Source organism: Ursus arctos, unplaced genomic scaffold, assembly GCF_023065955.2.
Source record: "Ursus arctos isolate Adak ecotype North America unplaced genomic scaffold, UrsArc2.0 scaffold_22, whole genome shotgun sequence".
Classification (NCBI taxonomy): Eukaryota; Metazoa; Chordata; class Mammalia; order Carnivora; family Ursidae; genus Ursus; species Ursus arctos.
Window position 1 is genome coordinate 33,688,221 of NW_026622897.1, and position 5,830 is coordinate 33,694,050.

Consider the following 5,830-nt stretch of genomic DNA (forward strand, 5'->3'; position numbering starts at 1 on the left):
TGAGCAGGTCTCTTTATCCATCTATATCATCCTATCTATATTATTAACCATAAAATATCCAAATGGGGAGAATTCTAATGGTTGAAATGAGCTTTGGGGATTATCTGTGATTTTTATTTTTTCCCATTTACTTCTTTATCCACATTAACTCAAGCAGGTTTCTGCTCACATCTAGGTTTGTTTAAAAAAAATGTTGTGGGGGTGCCTGGGTGGCTCAGTCGGTTAAGCGTCTGCCTTCGGCTCAGGTTGTGATCTCAGGGTCCTGGGCTTGAGCCCCATGTCAGGCTCCCTGCTCAGCGGGGAGTCTGCTTCTCCCTCTGCCCCTCCCCCTGCTTGTGCATGCATATGCTCTTTCTCTCTTTCTCTCTCTCAAATAAATAAATGAAATCTTTTTAAAAAATGTTTTTGGAATTGTATGAGAAGGTGAGATCAATGAAAGAGGCCTTAGAACTACTGTTCAATGTTCTTCCTCCGAAAAGCTGTTTGTGACATATTTGTGATATGTCCTCCGTAAATAAGCACCAAAGCCTTAGTCCTTCACTAATTCTGAATCACATAGAAAATTATAAAGGTATTTATTGGTTTATTCGTTAGGAAACCCCCACAAAGTGAGAAATAATTAGCAGTCTCTGAGGGGAACAGAACCAGTCTTCTCTGTGGCCTTTGGGAGGGCACCCCATCTGGGGTCCAGGAAATTTTTGGCTGTCTTCCCATTTGGGCAGGGTCTTAGGTGTGATTCTTTGTCTTCGTCAGCATTTCACCTAAGCTCACCACATAATACTTGTGTTTTCAAAATGTTACACCAGTAGCCATACGTGTGGACTGCTTGATTTCATGGGTTCTCAGACTTTTCGTTGTCTCTTTCTGTAGGTTATTGTTCCCCAGATTGTGGCTTTCTAATAATTACACTCCAAACCAAACATTGTTAAGCTTAAATTTCAACGAAGAAAGCCCTCATGACCACTTGCCATCGTTGGCAGTGTCTGGTGTAGAGGAGTCCACAGCGAGATGCTCTGGGAAGGTGGGTCAAGGCCACTTCTAGAGGGAGTATTGTTGCCTAGTTGAGCCCAGACTCTGGAGTCAAAATGACTTAGGCTCAAACCTTATAATTTCCTATGTGATTCAGAATCTGTGAAGGAATCCTAAATGGCCTCACTATTTAATAACTCTGTGGTATTGGATAAGTTTCCACCCAAATCCTCGGCTTCCTCATCTGTAAGATGGGGCTAATCATTAGTACCAACCTCAGAGGGTTGTTATGGGAATTCAATGAGTTAATGAAGATAATGAATTCAATGAAGTTAATGAAGATAATGAAGATTCATTACATGGCTGTCACATGGTAAGTGCTTGGTAAACGTTAATTCTTGTTGATACAGTTATTGTTGGTAATAATATCCATGCATCTTAGATGAAATTGGCCAGAAGTTGCCTTAGAGCTTAGGATAGTTCTAGATCAGAGCTGTAAAGGCTGGGGTTAAAGTACAGTCTGGGAGTTGAGGCTGTGAATGACAGTGAAGGAGTCCAGAGCCTCATCAGTGGTGTCAGTGTATCTGAAGAAGGAGGTGAGGGATGGACCAGGAGCTGGCATGTTGCCAGCACGATTCAGGCAGGGAGGCATGAGCATTTCTGGTCGCTGGAAGAGAGGAGTTTTCCCTCCAGGTCCCTTCCTTGCTGAGTCCACGGTCTTAGACTCAGCTTTCAAGAACCTGTTATTGAAAGAGAGGTAACTAGACAGGGAGTAAGTACATTTTAGTGGCTGGACAGGATGACAGCCCTTACTGTAAATAGTCATTCTTCTTTATTCTTCAGCCTCTTGTGAGTTAAGATATCATGAGGTAGTGCCTAGAGATGAACTGATCTTTAATACGTACAGCCAAAGCAGATGCAGACAGTATGTTTGAACTTTGGAGGCGTGAGTATGATATGAAACTGCATGCTATCTCTGAAGATAGCATAATACCTTTCAAAATAAGAGACTATTTCTATAAAGAAGAATCCATACTAATCAGATGAACCAAGAGATAATTTTGATGATTAATTAAGAAATTATAAGAGATCTACTTATTCTTTGTGTCCTGAGTTGGCCCACTTAATAGTTCTTCTGGTTCAAACATTTTTAAAAAAGAGTCATACTGACAGATGCTCAGAGCTTGTGGACTTGGCTCCTGAAGTACCCTTTTCCCTGGTAAGTTCCATTCCTCCTCTCGGCCACCTAGCTGGGCATCTTTCCATCCTTCTCTGCTTCCTGCTCCAACTGAAACACATATTAAGTGCTTTCCGGGTTTCTAAGACTCAACCCTGTAGGACCCATCTCGCTTCTTTTTATCTTGACATAGTTCTGTCTCCTGAAAGATCACTTTTTCAACCCAGAGCCCCTTCCCCCTGGAGAGCTGCTCAGACAGCCCCAGCCAGGAGAAGCTCTACTTCCTGAGCACACCAGAAGGCTCCTGGGTAACCGGGGAGAAGTTTACGAGGGTAACAAGGGGACTTTGGCTCATGCAACCATCCAAAGTTAAACTTACATGACTTTAAAAGTATAGAAAAATGTAATTCGTGCTTAATGAAAAGGGCTTTGAGAATAAATACAATAATTTGGTGGTGGGGCAGGGTGATGCCTCGAACCAGCACTCATTAGGATTCTCATCCATGTCAATAAGCCCTTCCTAAATACATGTATAACTTGGCATATGCCTCGCCCATCTGAAAAGTTTACTGGCTTCTTTTTCATCTGAAAATGGTAGATCCACCAGAATCCTAGAGTTTGCAGAAGTACTTTCACCTACAGGAATTCATCCAACCTTCCAGACATTGTGCAGACTAGAGTAGTGGCAGGGACACTCACAGCTAACTAGACTTTCAAGGTAGAGGTCTAGGGCTGCTGTCCTCTTAGGGAGTATTAGATTCTTTTTTGGGTAGGAAAAGGGGACACTCACTAAGATGGACCAATATTCCATTAAAAAAACCATTTTTTTTATTTTTTATTTTTTTACTTTATGGGTGTAGAGAGAAGTTGCTTGCAGTATGGTATTGAATACAACTACTCTGATCTGAAACATCACTACCTAAAGTCTCACTGTTATAGGAAAAGCCACGTCCTAATAAGAGCTCCCAGAACTTGGGGCATCTTCGGAAGGGAAAAGGAGTTCAAGATCAAATATGCTATGACTTCTGCACTGAAGTGCTTCTATAAAGAGCTATAGCATGAGTTTGGGGTTTTTTTGTGTTGTTTTGTTTGTATTTTAGCCTGCACTCTGGATTCTATAGATCTGGGTTCAAGTCTTTGTGCTCCTATGACATTTTTGGGAAAGTCGCCAAATAAAAATATCAACCTCATAGGGTTCCTGTAAGGATCAAATGTGGTTATAAGTTTTGTGAACTATAAAGTATCAGATAAAGATTTATTATTATGGGAAGCTCCAGGGTTGGTTCTATTTCCTCCAAAATTGATGCATGGTTTGTATTCTAAAACACGAGTATATAAACATGAGATATAAATGAAAATTAAAGCAGTTATCTAGAACGTATAAGTGGTTTAGCCAAAGACTGGATTTGGCAGAACACATTGAACATAATGCCCTGGGAAGGCTCTGAATTTAAGGCCCTCAGAATTCTGCCTCTTATATTTCCTTAAGTCTGTTTTCTCAAAATCAATAAATCCCATTTTCAGTAGATGCTCAGCACACACCTCATGCCTATTCCTCATGTATGAGTCAGCTGAGTCCCTGAGATATTAGGTACTGAAAAGAAGACACTCCGTGAGTCATAGAACAATAGAGCTGATGAACGAGAAACATGCCAGAGAGTGAAAAGCCACAGGGGAGCCTCTGAGAATGGACAGCTTACAAACTGAAGGCCAACCCTGGCCTGCCACTGAGTCACCTATGTCCAAGAACACCCAACAGCAGCTTCTGGGACTGTGTGTCTGCAGGTTCTCCCAAGTGTGTATTTCCCAAGATACTTGTTGATCAGGCAGATCCAGGTGTATCCTGTTCACTGCACCTAGAGGCAAACACTCAGGCAAATGGGAGTTCCAGAAGTGAGGACAAGCAGGCTGGTCAATGGGGAGGGTGCTCCTGGGAGCCAGGAGATCTGAATTCACTTCCCTGGAGTTACCGTGCTTTTTCTGGATGTCATTGCAAAACGAGAAGGGAGGGACAGGACGGTCCATAGGGCCTCGCCAAATTGCAGGTAATAAATCTTTGCTTTTCAACAGGAATTTTCTATCACTGAGTCACAGAGATCCCGATCAAGTTTTATTAGTTAATCTCTTCTATTTGAGGGTTAGCCAGAAAATTCTCTGGGAAAATTCTCTGGGAAAAGCCAGAAAAATTCTCTGGGACATTACTGGGAAGGATAGTGAACCATCATCTCACCATCATTGTTATTATTATTATTATTAACATTTCTTCTTCCCAGACTCACAAACTTCACTGGCAGGGTTATTCTTAGTTGGTAGCCAACCTGAGAGCATGTAAGAAATGTCATAAAAGTCCTCAATCGCAAATAACTCCCCAGCAGCCTGCAGTGTTGCTGGGGGGTGGGGGGGATGGATCTCGCCGCTTGATTCTCTTCCTTTGGGCTGTTTCTATTTCCTATAAAAATACAAAGAGTCTGAGGAGAGCACACTCTGTCAATACTAGCTGGTTGGAATAAATGATCTCATGAAATCCTTCCCACCAGCTGGAGCAATGCCTACACACAGGAATTGTTTTGATAGGTGAGGGGTGTGGTGGGAAGCCCTGTGCTGAGGGGTCAGGAGGAGCCTGTGTTAGACTAGCTTCCCATGGGGCCAGAGCCTGGCCCAGGTGAGCCCTTTAATGGGAGGGCTGGGGACAAAGCGAGGTCCCCTCCAAGACCTTAGAAATAATGCTAGCAAATTGCTCTCTACGTGTCAAGGAGGAGATCAGCCCATAATAGATCAAAGTAGAAACATACACATGGAAGAGGTAAGAAGCTGCAGGGCCTATGACACTCATAACCAGGGGTGTGCTAGCTAGTGTCGAACAACCAGCTTTCTGGGGGTTGGAGGGATAAACCTGATTTGTGACATTTGCCAATCTCTCTAGTATAAACACTTGCACCGTGGCTAATTTCAAGCTGCCAGTGTGACATCGCCGAAAGCCGAATGGAGGAGAGATGCGCAGGATCGGCGCTCCGGAACTGGCGCAAGTCACTGGGAGCCACGCCCCGCACCGCAACCTTATAATCCGATTGAGTGCATTAGATTTAGAGAGAAAAGATGTTTCCATCAGAGAAGGAATTGATCAGCCATAGAATGGCAGAGAAAGAAAGGGTCCCTGTGACAGACACTGACCATGCCCATATGAGTGCTATCCACAAGAGAGGAAGTCTCGGCAACTTGAACTTGGAGTGGTTCCAAATCCAAATCCATCACCTGACCTGTGAAATGAATGCATCAGGTTATTTTAGCTGAATGCCATTAAGTCTCAACTTACCTAACACCTCTTTTTTTAATCCCATTCCAACCATACAACCTTCAAATCATGACCTGGCTTCCTAGGTTGGCTTGCCTCTATGGCGAGAGGAGGGGTGCAAGATAAAGTCTACGATACTCACTCACAGACTGACCCACAGCTTGAATTAAGCCATATAATGATGCTCTATAAATACATAAGGGGACTTATAATCCAGAAAGCCCTTTCACATTCATCACTGGACCACATTTGACCACAGATATTTTTGTTTTTTTACTTCTTCTTTTAAGAAACAGAAGGTCACTGGTGACCTCTGGTCACTATGTGCCAGCGTTTTTACAAGGCTATAATCAGCTAGAACGGAGTAGGCAGTTTGTCATGAACCCCTTCAT